The sequence below is a fragment of the Rhinolophus ferrumequinum genome, chromosome 4 (assembly GCF_004115265.2).
Source record: "Rhinolophus ferrumequinum isolate MPI-CBG mRhiFer1 chromosome 4, mRhiFer1_v1.p, whole genome shotgun sequence".
Classification (NCBI taxonomy): Eukaryota; Metazoa; Chordata; class Mammalia; order Chiroptera; family Rhinolophidae; genus Rhinolophus; species Rhinolophus ferrumequinum.
In genome coordinates, this window is record NC_046287.1 from 24,601,085 (window position 1) to 24,623,013 (window position 21,929).

Below are 21,929 nucleotides of genomic sequence, written 5' to 3' on the forward strand. Positions count from 1 at the left end.
GGGACAAAGAGGGTGAAGGGGGTCAAGTATATGGTGATGGAAGGAGACTAGACTTCAGGTGGTGAGCGCACAGTGGATTATACAGATGCTGTATCATAAAGTTGTACGCCTGAAATTTATATGATGTTATTAACCATTGTTACCCCAATAAATGTGATACACACACACACACACACACACACACACACTTTTTTTTTTTTTTAAAGAGTTGCTCAGGAGCTTTTATGTAGCAAATTTTCGAGAGGGAAAGTGCTATTGTCCTACTCGTGGGTTACGCCCCACTGCTCAATTGTTGCCCGAGGTGATGGTCACATTTATAAAACACGGTTTGGGGCTAGGGATAGCCTCCAAATAAAAGTCCTAGATAAAGGGGTGCTGAACAGATACTACAATGAATTGATTACTCCAATTCCTGATAACAAATAATTGATGAAGTAGGAAAACTAAACTCAAAATGTAAACACTAGAATTCATAAGCACCGTTTGATTTCGTCCAGCTTAAGGCCACATTAAAGTTAAGTGTATGTCTCATTAATTAGCTTAGAGAGAATGTTGGTAGTAAGACCAAAGTTTCAGGTCCATTCCTCTAACAGACCTTTTAGGGCGTTTGGGGACGGTGGGGAAAGGACTAGTGAGTTCATGGTCTTTTCTCAGTCCAGCCAGCTGCCTCACAAATGTGTAATTTTGGGTCACAAGGGGAGAGGGTAGATAGAATCAGTACACATATTTACATGTTTACTTCTAGAAAAAGTGCTCAAGTACATGGCCTCCTTGTGACTTATCAATAACGTCACATTTGTAAATGAAGGCAAGCACATTATCATTACGTCTACCCTCTTTAGGGTGCTTTCGTAGAAATCTAGAGTCATAATTGGCCACTGTGCATGTGAACTGAACAAGGGAGACCGAGACAGAGAGAGAGAGAGGGCGGGAGTTTACACAGGTTTCTTTATAGGCTGCTGCTCTGTTGCTTTGGGGGAAATTTTCATAGATTTACATTTGGTAAATATATCCACATCCAGAAAAAGATATGTATTAAAAATTGGAATGCCAGCTGACTAAGTCAACTTATAAAAATTTCAGTTAAAAGTAAGATATTTTCCACGATTATTTTAAAATATGATGTTTACTGGAAGAAAAGTCCAGAGAATTACCACAGATGAAGTGTGAGTGTATTTCTCCCACTTGTAAATGAGCTCTTATTTCCTACAGTGTATATTCTGGTCCACAATGAGTCATTTTCAACATGTTTCAATTTAACTCCTAATACATTTTTAAACTTGGCAGGCATATTTAGATGAACATTACTTCCAGTTTTAGAGACTGCTTCTAAATTATACTTCAGTATTACAGTCATCATGAAAAGTTCTTTCAGTAAAAAGGAAACAGGATTGATTTGAAGTGTATGTTTTAGGGGAGCAAAAAAATGGTTACCACTGAATGAAAATCAGTTGGTGAAGGTTTTAAAAATTTTGTTACTACATAAACCTTCTTAATATTATTTTTAAAAGTTGTAGTAATGAGATCTTTTTTATTGATAGAAGACACTTAAAAGAAGAAAAGATAATTTACCCCAGATAATAAAGTTAATATTTATTGATTTCTTACTATGCCGAGCAATCTTCAAGTGTTTTATATGTATTAACTTTTTTTAATACCTACATAATAGGTGGTAGTTTATTTTCTACAAATCATTCAGGCTTTGTTTCTGTTATAAAACATGAAGCCTGGCTCATTTCTGGACATATAACTAGAGCTCCATCAGTGTTTTTAAAAGCTAATGCCTTTATGGAGAGTTTTACGTAGAAGTGTCAATTCTTGAATCTTCTGGCAGATTTCAGTTAACCAACCTGTCCATTGTTACTGTTTTAACGTTCTTTATATTACAATTTGTACACTGTACTTTATTATTTTTAACTCTTTAAAAGTTCTCAAAAATTAGAGTTAGGAAAAACTTAGAGATCACTGAAAACATCCCACTCATTCTGTGAATGAGGAAACAAATCTAAAGAAGCTACATGATTTGCCCTCCGTTATTCTGTTATTAGGAACAGAGCTAGAAGTAGACATCTGTTCTCTTTGTTCCTATCGCAGTTGTTCCTTCTGCGACCAATTATGTCATACTATTAGTAAACAGTATGTGTGATGTGAAACAACATCAATATGTACATTTCTGCTCTCTAATATACAGATTTAAAACAACCACAAAATTCAGAATGATACTGTATTAATGTCCTGTGGTTGCCGTAATAAATTACCACAAACTTGGGTGACTTAAAACAACAGAAATCTATTATATCACAGTTCCAGAGGCCAAAACTCTGAAACCAAGGTGTCTGCAGGGCCATACACCCTGAAAAGCTCTAGGACCCATCTGGTCTGTGTTTCTTCCATCTTCAGGGGGCTCAAGGCATTTCTTGGCTTCCTTGGCTGTGGCCACATCACAACAGTTTCTGCCTCTGTCTTCACGTGGCCTTCTCTGCATGTCTCTCCTAAGGATACATGTGAGTGCACTTAGGGCCACCCAGATAATCCAGAACAGGCTCTTCCTCTCAAGGTGTGTCACTTAATCACACCTGCAAAAGACCCTTTTCCCGAATAAGGTCACATTCGCAGGTTCTAGGGATGAGAATGTGGACATATATTTTGGGGAAGAGCCACCATTCAACCCATTACATATGCCTTTTAAGTCACTTGGATTAGTATTTACTCAGGTCCTTCTATAAGAGTAACATTTTATTTTTAAATTTTCCAACCAGAATCTTATCAAGTGTCCACTATTTTAGGAGTGATTAAAATTCTATAAAGTTGGGTTATTTTTTCAACCTACTAATGTGACATTTAGCAAATTACTCTCTTGAACAGATGATTCTAGACTCTAGCCTTAGATGATTCTAGACTTAGAGATTCTACATTCTACCATATGATATATGACTTATTATGAATTAAAAGTCATCCTACATGATTTTTAGTAATAACATCATAGTAGTGACATTAAGGGTGAAAGAAACAGTTGGGCATTTTAAAGACACTGTAAAAATCTAGTTTTAAAGTAAGCTATATTAACTTCATTTAGACCATTTAGTTAGTCCTTTCTACATAGCAATTGAATTTTGCTTTACTGTAACTGGGATTCATTAAATAAGATCTCAAATGCTTTAATAATAAAATGGCAATTTCGTGTCTTCTTCTGTTCTACTTTTTCTTTTCATTGAACAAGCTTTTAGCCTTTCCTGATTTTAATCAATGTTTGTTTACGTGTTACCTGTATATTTCTATGGTATATGCCACATATGTGTTCATGTAGTTTCTCCTTTTGTAGAAGTCATTACTAGATGTAAGAAAGTTCTAAAGATCACTTTTACTAGATGTGAAGATATTCTCAATTCCTTTTATCTATTCAAGTGTGTTATTGTAAATGAAAGAAGAAACATAACCAATATATATAATTCTGTGCTTCATAGAATTAAATGAGATTTATTATACAATTTTGAGTACTCAGTAAATGTTAACTGTTACTTATTATCATCATCCAGTTAGTTGATTTTTAAAGTTAGATGTATCTATAGTCTCTTTCCAGTACCATAAAGATAAGTGGTTAGGAGCAGTCTCTGACCAGATCTGGTAAAACTGTTTCATGCAGTTGATACCCTTCACTGTTACAAAGCTCTCTAAAGAAGGAGGTTCCTTTCCTAAACTTATTAGTATATATTTTAATGGTGAGCAATTCACATTATTGGGATTTGGGATTTCCCGTATATTTTTGTAAATTTTAAAATATATATACATGTGTTCTTTTAAAACTTAAAAGGCAATTTGTTTTTATTTTACAAATGAAAAGTCTATATGTTTCTGAAAACTAGGAAATATCTTCAAACAGCAGGACTTAAGTGACATCCACATATCTATTATTAGAATTCAGATGTTTTCTTTAAATCACTGGGACCCCAAATGTGAATTTTTATTAGCTAGATTATTCATAGATACTCTAAGTGTAATGATGCCTGTCATTTCTAAAATTCTTTTGTCCAAATTCAGACATGGAAAATGCCCAAAAGAATACATCTCCCTGCCTGCTGGCAAGAGTGCACTAGATCATTCTAGTCAGATAGGCTGTCCATACATAAACTTGTAAAGGAACTCATGTACCTGTAAGTGACAATGACATGTTAGCTTTGAAATAGTTTACAGGAAAGTCAAGGTATGGCTAATAGCCTGTCATTTATGAGAATGGAATGTTCTGTATGTTGGTGCCACAAAACATGTCTATTCTTATTCATTTGTCATCTTTGCCATTGGTTAGACTCTGCATTTGGTCCAGAAATAGGTCAACAGATGTTTAAATGAGAAATGTCTGTTATGAAATTCAATCATTTGTATATAGTAAACAGATTTTTTTTAGCCCAAAGTAATAGCACTTATAAATCCGAAGTTGGATTCTTTAACTAAAGTGCTAATCTCTCATTTTTGAAAATGAAAACTGTGAACTGAATGTTTCTAAAATAAAACAATTTGTTAGCCTGTTTTTCATGTGCTAACTGCTGTATATTTCCACTTGGTATCCAATATAGCCAGTAATGCTTCTTTTTATTATAAAACTACACCTTCCCCATCACATTCAATAGCCTCCTTAAATATTAAGCATTCCATTTTTAAGAAATTTGTAAGCTCTAATTGCCCTTCTGCAAACTTATGTACCAGTTTCATCCCACAAATTTTAGGCAATGCTACATTTACAAATAAGTTATACCAAGGCATAGCTAAAGTTTATGGCTCCTTAAACCATACTTACATCTTTGATGGTAGAGAGTACTAGAGCAGTATTGAATTATATGGCTCAAATGTCTCATAAACTTTCAGTAGAAACATTAGCCATAGTAATTCCTGGGGTTCATTCGGATAGAGCTGTGGAAAAAGCATCTAACTTCTTAGGAAATTTATTAAAATTATGATTTAATTTTATAAGTACTTTTGTGAATTTTTAATTGTGGATACAATCTGATAAATGTTACAAACTTCTACCTACATAACTATACATAAAGTAAAATTCCGTGCAGCAAAACTCATTTTCCTTTGCCACGTTATAATAGAACCTCATGGAACCTGATCACCGTGACCACCTCTTCCCGTGACAACTGAGTCTTCATAGGCCAATTCTGTGAACTGTTGTCTGCTTCCCTTCATTCTTTAACATGTGGATAACCCTAGGGTTTTCTTCCTGGCGATTCCAAATGTTTAACATTGCTTGCCTCATTCCCTTTAAATGAGATCCAACATTATGAACTCTGCACTTTACTGTGTACATCAAAAGGCAAAAGAAAAACATCTCTCTCCCCATGATTTCAGAGGAGAATGTGGAGGAAAACATGTATCTTGTACTCAGATTTCTCTTTGGTAGAGTGTGGACCAATAAAGAGCTAAAATACCTCTCTAAATTTTTCTTATGGTGGGCTAGAAATTATTCAACTCAATATTCATTGAACCTTTGTGCATGACACTGTAGAAGAATTTTAAAATTTTAAGACACTATTTCTGTTTCCCAAGAGCTAAAAGAATAAAGGTGTATATATTTATAGTTTAAAGCAAAATATTACACATCTTAAAGGAATCTATAGTGGTCTATGGATGTCCCTATATTTTAATGGAGTGTTGAGAATGATCTTTTAGAAGAGGTGGTATATGAAGCAAGCATGTAATTGAAGTACGGATTTTGATGTGCAAATCTGAGAGAAGGACATTCCAAAAACTTGATAAACCTTTCTAAATATAGGAGGAAAAAAATTAAAGGATTGTCAGGAAAAATAGATAATTCAGTGCACAAGAGGTTCAGAGATAGATAGTTTCATATTTTGGTGGGCCTAGAATGTCAGAATAAAGGCATTATTTGCTTCAGTGAGCAATGCGGAGTAACATGATGAAAACCACATTATAGAGAATTAACTTGGCCGTAATATATGTATATTTATTCAAGGTAATTCAAGATACCCTGGAGTGCCTACAGTCTAGGTGAGAGGTAACAACGGCCTAATTTGGTATGATTGCATGGGGAACGGATGGGAAAATTGGTTTTTAGAAACAACTGGGGATGGTGATTGGTGGAGATTTTTCCACCCTGCCCTTGACTCCCCTTCCCCTTCTCAGAGAAGAGAGATTTCTAATATGTTGGCATCATATTCCAAGACATAGTTTGGGCTTCTCATTGGATGGCCTCTAGCTAAAAGGCCAGTCATGAGAACACAGCTTGGTCTTCCACTTCCGCTTTTCCTGTGACTGAGAAATCAGGGTTAGAGCTCACATACGCCTCGTTTCAGTCTTCTGCGATATGTGTGTTTACACCCTAACGTGTTGAACCTCCGGGAGCCAGCCAGTGTTCATGAGATTGGGGGGAATGACTGCTCTTCAACTTGAAACCTCTCACATTCTCCATCCCTACCAGCGACCTCTGAATTGAAGATTTCACTATAAACTCAGCTAATAACATAGTCATAATTTTATTTACTATTTGCTACCGTTCCCTTTGCACCTTTCTTTCAAGAATACCATGGTAAAAATGGAGCACTACGCATTTCTTGGATTTCCCCAAATATTATATAATAGAACCCAATCCCGCTATCTCCACAAGGAAGTGGCTGCCACGGTTGCACACGTGAAAGACAATATAATTCATGTTTAAGAGTACCATTTCTGGAGGTAGGTTGCATAGGTTGTGATACTGTTGTTACTAGTACACAGATGCATGGGAAAGTTATATACCTTCTGTGTCTCAGTTTCCTCATCTATAAAATAAAGACAATAGTAACTTAACTCAGAATTGTTTTGAGGGTTAAATGAGTGTTTGACATAGTGTTTGTCACATGAGATATTACTTATTGTGGTTATTACAGTATTTGGTGACTGACTAGATTTGAAAGTATCTTGAAGAGTTATCAGTGATTTCTACAGAATTTTCTGGATAGTTGAGATGACAATGATTTTCTTATCAGAGATAGGACTTTCAGAAATAGAACGAATTCAAGGGTGAATGAAGATTATGATTTTGATTTAGGACTTGAAGTTCTAAAGCACCAATCATGTCACTTCATAAGGTATGAAGTCTAACCACTGTGTTGTACCCCTGAAACTAACGTAATATTGTATGTTTACTGTAATTGGAAAATAATTAATTTTAAATAAATAATATTAAAGCACCAGTCATGTGTAAAATATGATAGATAAATGGGAATAAGGATCTCGAGCCTGGAGAAAAGATCAGGCCTAGAGTTAAAGATTTGGGGCGTGTTCACACTGCTGAAACTTATAGTAAGGACTCCAGAATTTGGGGAGCTCTGTTAATCCCCAAACTGATGAACAGATTCAGTACAATTCTGAAGAAAACAGCAGCAGGTTTTTTTTTAATAGAAATTGGTAATCTAATCTAAAATTGACAAATTCATGGGACCCAGAATATCCAGAACAATTTTTAAGAAAGATGAAAATGCCAGGGTAATTCATAAATAACTTAGAGTCTTTCAACAACAGGCTTGAACATTTTGATATCTATATGCAAAATAACTGAACCTCAACCCTTACCTTGCACAAAATATAAAAATTAATTCATAATCATTCATAGACCTAAATGTAAGAACTAAAACTAAGGGGGGAAAAAAAGAAAATCTTACTAAACTTTGGTTAATCAAAAATTACATAAACATTACATAAATTGGGCAAAGATCATGAACCATAAAGAAAAAAATTGTTATTTCTTATCAAAATAAGAAATTTTTGCTCTTTTGATAAGAAAGGAAAAGGCAAGTCACAGACTTGGAGAAAATATATGAACACATATCTAATAAAGGACTTGTATCCAAAACTCTTACAACTTAAATAGAAGACAAACTTCCCAATTAAAAAAAAAAAAACAGAATGGCCAAAGGATTTGAATAGACATTTCATAAAAGACCAACAAAAGATGCTCAACATTATTACTCATCAGAAAAATTTAGAACTAAAACCACAATTAGATACCACTATGACCACTAGAAGGCTAGATTTTAAAATACTGGTATTTCCAGATGTTAGCAAAATTGTAGATCAACTGGACTATTCATACATTGTTGGTATGAATGCAGAATTGTAAAGTCACTTTGGAAAACAGTTTGGCAGTTTCTTATAAAGTTAAATATGCACTTACCGTATGATCCAGCAGTCCTACTTCTCGTTATTTACCCAAGAGAAATAAAAATACACGCATGTATGTTCACACGGGACTTGTATGTAAATGTTTATAGCAGCTTTATTCATAATAGCCCAAAACTGAAAACAGCCCAAATATGCATCAGCTAGTGAATGTATAAATAAATTTTAGTATAAATATACCAGGGAATAATACTCAGCAATAAAAAAAAAACACACTACTTTTACATGCAACAACATGGATCAGTCTTTTAAAAAGCATTATGTTGAACTGTTTAATTTCATTCATGTAATATTCTAGAAAAGGCAAAACTAATGACAGATCAGATCAGTGGTTGCCAGGAGCCAGAGGTAGGATGAAGGAATTGACTTCAGAGCAGCACAGAGAATTTGGGGGGGAGGATGGAAATGTTCTGTATCACGATTGTTGTCATAGTTACATGACTATAAACATTTGTCAGACCCATAGACTTGTACACTTAAAATGGATTATTTTTATATATGTAAAGTATATCTCATTAAAGCTGATTTTTTAAGTGGTGGCGGTGTTTTTTTTTTTTTTTAAAGGTATAGCCAGTGGGTGTTTGTGCCAATAGTCACATATTTCTGTATTTTCATGGCAGGGTTGGGAAAGTCAGACAGAAAAATCATTGAAAGTTTAAGATCTCCTATTTTCAGATGTCTGTGTGAATGAGAATGGCATGTAAGAGGTTAAATTGTGAAGGTACAGAGGCAGTAACTATAAACAAATGGGAAAGCTAAAGGATTTTTTCTTTGGGAACCGGGGAGAGCTAAGCTTTGAAAGGGAAAATTTGAAAATGGAATCAAGAAGTGATAATGAGGAAGTTACAGTATTTTGGTATCCGGGTTGAGTGGAGAACTATGATCCTTCAAACCAGAGAAGGACTGTTCTCAGAGGCAGGAGGGTAGGAAAAGAAAGAAAATTATAAAAAGGTTTTAAAGCAGAGAGGGGGAAGTCGGAAGAAGCCTTTGCTGGATAGATACTGATCTTAATAAAGAGGAAGTCATCAAATGAGAGTGAAGAGGGCTCTGAATGACCTGAGAGTCTTAATAAAAGACAGCAGTTTTTGGCACTGTAGATTTGAATAACTTTATTCCAAGCAGCAAGTGATAACCGTCATGGACTTCATAAGCATGTTGTTATTAATATTCCACAGCTTCCATCATTCAAATCAGATGTTGACAGTTCAGATCAGAGGCAGACCAAATCCAGCTCGCCATCTGTTTTAGTACAGCCTACAAGCTAAGAATGTGGGGTTTTTTTATTTTTTAATTATTAGAAAAAATCAGAAGAATAATATAGCATGACACATAAAAATTAGATGAAATTCATATGTTAATGTCCATCAATAAAGTTTTATTGAAATACAACCACACTAATTTGTTTATATGTTGTGTGTGCTAAAACTTTATGGTTGAGTTGTCGCAACAGAGACTTTATGGCCCTCAAAGCCTAAAAGTTTAACTCTGACCCTTTCCAGGACAAAGCCCTAGAGAATAGAGCATTTATGCCGGCTGTTCAGCAGCTTCAGTTAAGTAGTCATTAGCAGTGGTCATGATCCTTCTCCCCAGGACCAATCACAGGTCTGAGTAGGTAGGTGGGTCACCATTTGTAGACTGCTCCCTGGATCTCAGCACTGCTCATTCTGATGCATCTCTTTAGCTGGGTAAATAAGAAATTATTGGACTTTGAAGACGTATTTTGTTTCTTGGTAAGGAATGTTACATTCCGCTGGATGAAAGAAAAATCAGACTCTGTGCTTCTGAAATTCCTGTAGTTTACATAATTAGAACGTCTCATTGTTCATAGGAAACATGATGAGACATCTTGGGTTGGCCAGGAAAGCATGTAAGGTCACCTGTCATTTTTCCCATGATAAGCTTTTAAAAAAATCTTGAGTATTTTATTCTGCAAACACCTAGTGCTTACTGTACCAGCACAATTTTAAGCATTTTACTAATATTAACTATTTAATCCTCATAACATGATTAGATTGTTACTATTCCCATTTTATAGATATGAAAACCAAGCCACAGGTAGCAAGGGACAGGTGTGAAATTTGAACCCACACACTTTGGCTTCAAAATCCTTGCTTAATTTAGTGATATGTAAATATTCTAAATTACATTATACAAAACAATACTTTAGTCTCATCACATAAACCTTCAGGTCATTTGAGGCACTTTGTGAATCATCTAACAGTTTTCCAAAATATATTCCTGTCACTGATTTTTGTATTATTTTCACTTAGATTCCCTAGATGACACTGTTACTGTATTTTCATCTTTAGCCACAAGTATCCATTAAAATACATTTTTTTCCATTTGTTCTTCTGTTTTTGATCTTCAAATGAGGTTAATCATATTTCTATTAAATAATTTTTAAAACCTGTTTTCAGTGTAGCTGTGAGCCTGCATTCTAGAAATAAGTATGAAATCTGTGTTAAATGTCTTTGCTTCCATGTTTGATTCCTTCAAGTGAACAATATTTGCATTCAAAATTTGCATGGATTATGGTCTTTGCAAGCCAGTGGGTCTTCCCTGAGCAGTATTTTACATTTCAAAATAAAATAATTGAGAGAATACTCAGTGAGAGAGATTTTATAAGCACTCAAATAAAAAGGGACACTCTTTTTTCTTAAGAATAAGTTTTGAAGGAAAGCCTTCTCATATATTCACACCCAGTATTGGCAGGGCGCAGAGCCAGCTTGGTCCAAAGCAAAGTAACATTTCTCTGTAGCTGCCTTCTAGGACATCGTAACACCCTCAAATGACCTGAACCTCCTTAAACCTCTGACCCAAAACACAGGTTTTCCTCTGCCCTGGGAGAGCCTTTATGTTTTATTCTTTTTGTGGAGAGCCCTCACCTGTTTCCTTCTTCACCTTTCAGTCATGATTTAGCCTCTACTACCTGCTTCGTTTAGTTGTGTCTGTCCACTCTTACCTGCCAGTAGCGTGTTGCTGGAGATTGTGTATTTGTTTTTGGTGCGTGCTTTATTTTTTATTTGTTTCAATATTTTTTTCTCTCTTGGGTACAAGATATGACTGTAAGAGCCGAGAAATTTGAGGCAGTCATAGGTGCAAATTCCAGCTTTTCTACTTGGGCGAGTTATTAACTTTTTTGAATTTCAGTTTCTGTATCTCTAAAAAGAGAATAATCTTAAATTCTGCCTTAGAGTTTTGGAGTTGATTAAAAGGAAAATGCCCACGCACAGAGCACGTAGAAAGCAAATATAAAGTGCTGAAATGTTAGGCTCCTTTCCTTTGTATTGGTCTCTACATATGTTGACAAGGAGTTGTGCCAATTAAGTGTTCTCGTAGAAAATGCCTTTACAATTCATCTCTGACTTTTGATCACAAGCCACTCACAACCCACTGGATTGGGTCTTGCTTGCAATAACAAGTGAGAAAAGGAGGAGGAGGAGGCCGGGCAATAATAAAAGTGCCAACTTTCCACCAGCCTAGAAAGGAGGGGCGGCCTTTTCTGGGAGAAGAGAGGGCATGGGAAAAGTGTAGGAAGAAGAGTGAGCCCCAAGAAAAGACTTAAGAAGAGAAGGCATTTCTTCAAAATAATAACATAGCATGTTAACAGTGTTTTAATTTTTTCATTCAGTAACTATTTATTATCTTTGACTATATTAGGTACTTTGTTATTTCATTTTTATCCTGTCATGTTTATAGCCATAAATAGATGGTTAGATAGATAGCTCGGTATGTAGATATCTTTTGGAATTTTATAAGCTTTCTCATTTGATAAACAGCTGTAGAAATAAAAATGCGATCATGATATATGTGTTAACTAACTGTGCTAACTGGCATAGTACTGTATTTTATATCTACTTGTTTAAAAATCCTGAGAGTATTTTACAGAAAACCTAATAAGTAGTTATTCAGTCTATTCAGTCTAATGAGAGAAATTTTAGAGATGGGAAACAGTGATTTAGTTCTCGTTGTTGTTTTTCTTCTTCATTTCAATTTTACATGGCTTCATAATAGACTTCATTACATTCTTGTGGGTAGGCTAGTGAGTTGCACTTATATTCCTAAAATTGTGTGTACATTTTGCAACAAGTTTAACTCATTACGGAACTTAGGTATATCACACTGTCATACTAACTTTGCTCCCTCTTCTGTTTTTAAAATGTTTTTAAAATCTTGTCATGTCTCCTTTTATCACCTTAGTGATTAGCCAAACTATACATTCTTAGAAACTTTAGTTTTTCTTGTAGTTCTGTCATACCTATGCTATAATCCTTTTGGTTTCTTTTTTCTTCACTTCCTGTAATTTGTTTTCATCTTAAACTGACAACTAAACCTGGAAATAATAATCTTAATTCACTGACTTTTTTCATTTTTTTGGAAAAGACTGCTCCTCATCTGAATTTGAACCCAGAACTCGGGTTTCTAGACTTTTCACTATTCAGGAGATTCCTAGAGTCAGAGAATTTCTTGACTCATTTTCAGAACACTGATTTGTATAATAAGTTAAGACACAGAGTTTGTCTGTTAATAGGAAGTTGGTCTAAATAAATGACTATTATATCCCTCTTTGCCTAATACAATAGCACTTTGTGTGTTAACCGCAGTAAATGGATTTCCTTTCTTTGAGCTGTATATTAAGGAAAAATAGGGCAAAACCACGATTAGCCTCCATTCTGCTACTCTTCATACTTGACATTATTCATGAAAGCATCCCCAAAAAGTGCTTTTTCTTACGATTTTTTTAGAAGACTTTACAGCAGTTTTAGCTTCACAGCAAAACTGAGAGAAAAACAGGTCTTAGGACTTTTTAGATTCAGTTTTATGTATTCTGATTTTCTTCTTTAATGTAGCCCAACACTCTGAGGTATACAGTGAAAGCAGCATGAAATAGTTTTGAGTGCTGTGAAGCACTGATACAATAAATATTCTTGGTTCAAAGGATGATTCAAGCAGAATTTTAAGTGTTTGTTGTCATGTTGCCACAAAAGGGAAAACAGCTCTTCACACAAACACTGTCATAAAATATTTTACTCTAATTTTATCTCATGCATGCTTTGATTTATTTTAAGGCAACATTCCTTTCATTATATTTGTTTCACTTAAGTACTTTTATCTTCACATACCTGCGGTACCTATTTTTTGCCTTTATAGGGTGGCCAAATATTACTACATATTATTTATTTTATTAATGACATTACATATTTTATTTGATCATGATATGATAGATGCGTTGAATTACTCTAAATACATACTTGAAATTCTTATAAATCCATGGTACAGTTGTTAAACATACTCAGCGTTTTTAACTCTGCTAAAAAAGATCTCACATTCATTTAAGAATTAGCCTGTAAGCCAAAAATGACAGATGTAGTATTACAGCTGAGAAGTGAACTGGTTGAAGAAATCATCTAAATGGCAGAAACATTTGGACCCAAACGCCTTTTAAATTCCTTTTTCCTGTCCTGTAGTAATCATTGTTGCATCATTGATGGTGGTTTTGTTAGGTTGGTGCAAAAGTAATTGCAGTTTTTGCAATTTTTAACTTTTTAAACCACAATTACTTTTGCACCAACTTAAGTTTCTCTACCTACATTCTTTTCAGTTTAGAAAATTTCACAATTGAAAAGGAAAGACCAGTTACTAGAATTTTATTTTATTTCAGTGAAAGGAAAGCAATTTCAGATGTCTTCTCTACAATATGTTAATTGTCCTAAACATGTTTCCTAGTTTCAGAACTTTCACATGTTCAACATATTCCTATCAGTAAAATTCTCTCATTACATACAGTGATTCTTTATTAGAAAACAAACACATCCTACTACCGGTAAGAGGGTATATTATAATATACAAAGTTGATGTGTCATCTGGGTAACAGGAGATTCTTATCTACCCGCCTTTCCAATTGATGTATAAATTGATATAATTGAAGAATATAGCCATCATATTTAAATATGAAAGATATAATGATATGAAAAGTTATTTTTAAAGAAATATCTATATATTTTTACAAATATGCCTTTCAAAATTAAGTTATGAGTTGTATTAATTTATATAAATGTTAATGTGTATATATGAATGTACATTGATTTTGATATCTTCTGAAACATATAAAACTACATAAAAAATTTTTTTTTGCTTTTTTAGTGACAGATTAGAAATTGTAGATTCAGTTGGGTAGAGCAGGGGTGCTTATTTCTGAGTCAGAGATCTTTTAAATGTTTACAAGATATTAAAAAACTAACGAACCATAGACTTTTAATTTACTAGACATTGATGATGTCATGGTAAGTACTTCATCCCTTACTGGGCTAATAATACTGTGGCAAGAAATAAACTATATTTCAGCTATAATTACTCAAATGGAAAGTACTTTTCATTTTTTAAATTGTCCATATCAAAAATTTTTCAGTTGCCTTTAGTAAAATTACTTTTAAGTCAAGCCATGTAATGTAAAAACAACTTTCTTTTCCAACCTCCCTTCTCCCAGATATTTTTACCTAGTGATATCATTTCTTCAGGATGTATACCTTTTCTTTTATATAACTATATATGTCCTTATATGATTTTGTCCTTAAATGATTTTGTCCATATAAATGTCCTTATATGATTTTGATGTACCCATGATACCTGTCTAAATATGTATATAAATAATGAGTAAAGTTTGTATTTTTTTTTAAAAAACATCAGAATATATGGATTCAAATGAGAATATCACCCAGCAGAGTAGACACAATTGAGGCTCCTGTACTTTTCCACACACATCCCAGCAGCTCTCACTGTGGTTATTTTATAGCACCGTCCTTAGAGCAGCCCTTAATTATAACGGCCTTCTCCCTTCAAAGATGTATTTCATTTTTGGAAATTCCAACTTTGTTCAGAGTAAAACCTATTGCATTGGGAGAGTAAGTAAACTGGGTACTACTATTTCTTGTGGAAAATGAGGTGAGAAATTGGGGAGAAGCTAAATGTCTGACAATAGAGGAATAATTAAGAATGGAAATACAGAACCAAGGAAAATAATACTTATGAAAGGGGTTTAATAACATAGGAAATTTTTTGTTATAATATCAAGTAAAAAGGATAGAAAATTCTATATGAAATGTATAATTCATATATAATGTGCATAGCAAACATTTTTATATATAATAATATCAAATATTGGCGATGATGTGGAAAAGCTGTATTTCTTGTTTGTCTGTTAGAATTTTAAATTGATCTTGCCAGTGGGAGGAGAATTGGGCATTATCTATTAAAATTTAAAATCCTTTGACTCAACAATTCTACTTTATGATATCTTTCTTAGAGAAACATTCATTTGTTCACAAGGAGACATTTTGTTTAAGATAGTCTTTGAAGTGTTGTGTATAATTTTAAAAATTGGAAACAATCTAAATGTTCATCACTTTAGAATTAAATAAGTGAATTGGAATTAATTAAATGTGTCTACATTGTGGTCACGTAGAACAAAAGTGAAACAAATGAAAGGAATGAGGTACAGACATGAAAAGATCCCCAGTGGAAAAAAAAAAGGATTATATATGACATGCTGCCATTAAAGAAAAGACTGATATATCCTTCTGCGTATAACGCGTATGCATTGTTTGAAAAAAAAACCTCTAGGAAGATACGCAGAAAACTGATAACGGTGGTTATCTCTGAGAGAAGTGAAGTTGAGAGAGGTGATAAAGAGGTCTTTAATCTTTTTTTGTTGATATTTGATGCTTTTACCCTAAGAATGGATTTGATAAATTACTTACAGAATTGAAACTATTTACTTGTGCAGAGAAGAACAGAAGGAAATATATGAAAATATAAACAGCAATTATTTTTATGGGCTTATCGATATTTATTTTCTCTATTTTCTAAAATTCATAATAAACATTCATTGGTTGTATAATCACAAAAATTAAAGACGTTTTTTAAAAGACATCAACTAAATGGTGAAAGAACATTTCTTATATGCTTTATTAATTACCTGTATAAAAGTGAATTCAAATTGTTTTTCAACAATGACAGAATTGCTAGTTCAAATAACTATTTCCCAGTACTGTGAAATATAGCACTCAGCCTGATACATGTTACCAATACATTTGATAAAAATTCAGTCTTCTTTCCTTTAGTTACAATTTCATATAGATACATTGGACTGTCTAGTAAATCCATTAGTATAGTTTTGGTACATAATTTTAGCTACTGGTTTAAGATACCAAGTGTCAAATCAGTGTAAAGGATTTCTATTTCCTTCACATGTTTGACATTATATCTCTTCTTTAAACTGAAAAAGCTTATATTATATAAATCTTGAATATGATACATGGCCAGCAAATATTGTCTGATTAATCACTTGGTTAATTTCTAAAATACAGGTTTTAGTAAATCCTGGTATACATGTCTTTGCTCAGATGTCACCTTAACAGAGAGATGCCTTCCCTGCCCAACCTCCTTAAAAGAGCACCGCCACTAATGCCTTTATCGTTCTGTCTCCTCACTCTGCTTTGCTGTTGTTAATTTCTGTGAACTTAGCATTACCACCTGACGTTTGTTTGTCTGTCTCCCACCATTAGAATGTGAGGTTGAAGAGTAGTGGTGCCATTTGTGGTTCACTGGTACCTGACCGTACCCCATACATTTAGGTGCACAATAAGTATTTTTAAATGAAATAGATGTTAAGGAATAAAATATTCTGGTTAATGGAAAGTTAATGCTGTATAAAATAATAGTTTTTAAAGAAGAAATAAAAATGTGTACTTTTGTAAAAAGTATTGTGTCTTGTGCCTTGTATTCATTATGCTTTAATTATGTCGTTGGTGGATACTTGTTATATAATAATTACATACAGATATACTAATTGAGAGCAAGAAAAAAAATTTTAGAGGTAATGGAAAACTCACTGGTTTAGTATTTTAGCTTAAGATAATTAGCTTTCCTCAGCCAAAGCGGAAAATCCACATGAACAGTTTTTTTCTCAGTTCTTAGAGTAAGTGAATCTTAGAGTTTGATTAACTATCGTTAAGTGACTCATCCAGAGGCATTTTGAATATGTGGTACAGGTCTAGAAATACAACACAAATTCTCTGTAAAAAGAATGAAAATGAGTTTTATCCCCTCAAAATTAGAAATAGCAGGTGTAGAGTAGCTAAGGTGCAGATTAGTTATTAGCTCAACCAGAATAAATAATTTAAGGGAATTGAACATCAACTCACGGAGGCCTTATTAATAGAATAAGGTGAAAGTGGAGTCTGAAACACCAAAGTAAAGTGGGATTCGTATCTCCCCATGTAAGCAAGATTGATTCTCAGTTGATTAGAGATGGCAACTTCTGCCCTTGTCAACTCCTATTTCCCACAGCAAAATCTACCACCCACCCAAGGCTTCCCCGTCTGCAGATTCAGGCCCATCTCTACTTCAAGGCACTCCTTTTACACGGAGAGAGTTTATCAGCAGCTTCTGACCCATTTGTGTGTAGAATTTAGATTTATCCTTCTTCACACAAAGGATTTAGTGGTCCAGCCCTGACTGACTGCTTCTAGGTATTCTTCCAAACCACAGTATTGGCCCAGAGTACTGTTCAATACTTTCTGCCCAGTTGATCTTCCTAATGCCTGACTACTGAAAAAATCCTTTCCTGAACCCTTACCAGTAACTGGAAATTCTGTCACTGCTTAGCTTCTTTTGCCAATCTTCCTTGTGCAAGTTTACAGGCTCTTTATCTACACACCGCCGTCCTCCTATACGCAGACAAATGCCTTTCCTCAACTGCTGCACTTCCTTACTTCCAAACCTGACAGCTCTTAAAATTTCTTAAGGGAAGGACCACTTCCTCGTCCTGGTGATTTCAGGAACCTCACCACTGGATACAATACTTCTTGAGTATTTTGCCTTGGAATGCCTGTGTACCAAATGAGATTACATATCTGGGTTCAGAATAAATACCTAGTTTTAATATTGGGGAAGCCATGAATATTTTGTGGACAAAATGGAAAGGTCAGCTGTTGTTTCTCATCAGAATAAGAAACTAAGACTAAACAAAAGGCTAATAATTACATGGGTCTTTCACCTTATTCAATGACAGCCTTGTCGATAGAGTTGGGAACAAACCATGTACATTGCTTGACTTAACACATCAGAGTGGAATGAGCACAACTTTCACGGTAGTATACAGAGGGTGCCAAAAAATGAATACGTATTTTAAGAAAGGAAAAAACTATTAAAATTGTAATGCAATAAAGGATGGTAGCATTCATTTGATTAACTCCATCTTTTGAGCGAACGTCCTACTGCACATTGCTACCATAATTCAATTCAGCTTCGAAAAGTAATAGATAGATAACATCTCTTAAAATGTGTACATTTTTTGGCACCCCCGGTATATGTAAAGATTGTTTTCCTATTGTTATGACAACCACTTGTTAGTGTTCTGTCTAGTGCTTCTGCTCAAATGTGTTCTGTCGTTTCTGAGAATCCAGTGCCATGTTGATGTCTGTCCTGTGGTTATTTCTCAGCATTGGAGAACATGCCCTGCTACTTGGAGTTTAATTCCCCACAGCCCGAGAGCCTTTCTCATGGGTTAGCTCCCCATATAATAGCTGAGTTTTCCATTTTAACATATCCTCTCCTTTATATATCCAGCCCAAAAGTCTGTTGCCGGGACTCTTACTTAAGAGCAAGCATTTCATTGTAGGACTTTATATTACTATTTTTACAGTAATATATAGGTATGATATATGGATGATTCTTATGAAAAACTAAAAAAAAAAAAAAAAAAAGAACAAAACCCAGTTACAAATGTAGCATCAAGACTGAACTATTCAAATCTGGGGCCTGGGTTGAGGTGGTTGTGAGGATAGTTGGAGATTCTGATTAGACTTTTACTTTATAGGAAATTTGACCTCTTACTATGCTGAATTAGAATGCCAAACATAAAGTTGTGAACATGTAAATAATATTGGCTTAGTTCAAATAAGATACTCATATTAAGAGGATAAGATGAGAAGATGAGTCAACACAGTAAAATGTGACAGGTTTATCGAATCAAGTAAGAGGGAGTTACCCTGAAACTATCAGGCTATGTTCCTGTCATCCATTCCTTGCTACTGGAATGGCTTTTGCAGCTCTAATGTTTCTTCAGCATTTTCATGGTTCAAGTTAACAAATTAAAATGATAATAATTAATACAAAGATATAATGATTTGAGACAGATTCTTTCATAGTATAAACAACATGGAAATAGATTAGTCCTTTAGAATTACCATTTGGTCTGTAGAATTATCATTTGGTTTGTCACTTTATTAAACTTAGTATTCTCAAACTTCCAGGAGATAGCTATTGTTATTTTACTTTTCAACATAAGGAAAGAATAATAGTGCTAAAAGTAACTTTTAAGTGCCATATAATGAATAAAAAGAGCAGGTGGAATATAAAACCTAAGCCTTTAATTTCTTATTTACAGTTTGTATTGATTTGTGAATTACCCAGAATGTCCTGAATCCATAAGAAGGCAAACTTCACAGTTTAGTCTTTTCAAAACAAATTATTTTAAAGATCAATATCACATTGTAAATGACTTATCCAGAATTTATTTTAGTAATGAGGTCTAGTGTGTTCTATAGTTTAGCATATAAAATAGTTATTGATTTCACACATTTTATACATGTATATTTATAAAACAACCCCAGGGAGTACAGGGATATTTTCATGTCTGTAAAATGTTGAATTAGTAAATTTTTGAGTAAAATAATTTTTTACTTCAAACTATGGATGCCTATAATCAAAAAGACAATGATAAGTTCTGATAAAGATGTGGAGAAACTGCCCCCACTCCATAATTGCTTGTGGGAAAGCAAAATAGTACAACCACATTGGAAAGCAGTTTGGCAGTTCCCAAAAAGGTTTAAAAAAAAAAAGTGACCATATGATTTACCAGTTCTTTTCCAAGGTATATAACCAAGAGAAATGAAAACATGTTTACACAGAAAGTTCTACGTAAATCTTTGTAGCAGCATTCTTCATAGTTGCCAGAAAGTGGAAACATGTCTATCAACTGATGAATGGATAAACAAAATGTGGTATAGGCATACACTGGGATGTTATTTGGCCATAAATTGTCGTGATTCTCCCTACAACATAGAGGAACCTTAAAAACATCAAAAGGCCACGTATTCTGTGATTCTGTTATGAAATATCCAGAGTAAACAAATCCATAAAGACAGAAAGTAGATCCGTGTTTGCCAGGGCCTGGGGGGTAGAAGAGGGTGAGGACTGCCTGCTGAATGGGCATGGGATTTCTTTTTGGGGTGATGGAAATGTTTTGTAATTAGTGGTAATGCACAACCTTGTGAATATACTAAAAAAGTGAATTGTACAGTTTAAATGGATGAACTTGATGGTATGTGTCTTATGTCATTAAAAAATTTATCAGGGGCCGGCCAGGTGGCTCAGGTGGTTGGAGCTCCGTGCTAACCCCGAAGACTTCCGGTTCGATTCCCACATGGGCCAGTGGGCTCTCAACCACAAGGTTGCCAGTTCGATTCCTCGGCTCCTCGACTCCCTCAAGGGATGGTGGGCTCCGCCCCCTGCAACTAAGATTGAACACGGCACCTTGAGCTGAGCTGCTGCTGAGCTCCCGGATGGCTCAGTTGGTTGGAGCGCATCCTCTCAACCACAAGGTTGTCCGTTGGACTCCTGCAAGGGATGGTTGGCTGTGCCCCCTGCAACTAACAACAGCAACTGGACCTGGAGCTGAGCTGCACCCTCCACAACTAAGACTGAAAGGACAACAACTTGAAGCTGAACGGCACCCTCCACAACTAAGATTGAAAGGACAGCAACTTGACTTGGAAAAAAGTCCTGGAAGTACACACTGTTCCTCAGTAAAGTCCTGTTCTCCTTCCCCAATAAAAATCTTTAAAAAAAAAAATTTATCAGTGTTTGCTTGTCCATATAAAAAGGTATTTTTAAAATAAAATTGTAAGAAGACACATATATAATTAATGCCAGGACTTTGCAACAAGATAAACACACAAGCTGACATTCACCTTCAAGCCCTGCTATATATTAAGTAACGTGTATGGAAATGAATGGAACTTCCACCAATCTGAATGTGAGATGCTTTTACCAAAGATAAAGAGTGCCGAGAGCTAAGTAGCCTATAGCAAATATCTACTGCCTCTCTTCTCTGCTTACACTCTGAATGGTATTGTTATTGTCACAAGAGTGAAAGGACCTTTAAAAAACATTTGAAAGTTTACCTGACCTCAGAAATGTCAGTTAAGAATATCATGTAATAGTGGAAAGATTATTGCTGTGGAGTCAAATATAGCTGGGTTTGAGACCGAGCCTAAAATATACTAAGAGCTTCTTCCTGTAAAAGAAATTATGTGATATCTCTGAGCTTCAGGTTCCTCATCTGCAAAATAACTAATAGGATTGTTGTAAGGATTTAATGACATACCATAAATAAAACAGACTATGTTCTCTGTTTCCCTGCCCTACACATACTTTTGTTTCTTCTTCCTGGAACACTTCTCACCCCATACCACCTCCTCCTCTCCCCCCTGCCCCCCCAGACAAACCAAGTTAAGTCTCTTCCTGTATGTTCCTGTTGAATCCAGGGATTACCCTAAGGAAGCCTTTAGCCTACTCTGTTAATACACTTCATGTTTATTTGCCTGTCTTCCTCTAGAAAACTTAAGTTCTTGGGGGTGGGGGGCAGTAGCCAGGGGCGGGGGAGGTGCACATTTTGTCTACCATTGTAT

General features: G+C 34.7%; 1 protein-coding gene across 3 annotated transcripts in view; it reads left to right on the forward strand.

Moving 5' to 3' along the window:
- PIBF1 (progesterone immunomodulatory binding factor 1) overlaps window positions 1–21,929 on the forward strand; it is a 180,849-nt gene that overhangs the window by 70,891 nt on the left and 88,029 nt on the right. The window lies entirely within an intron of this gene.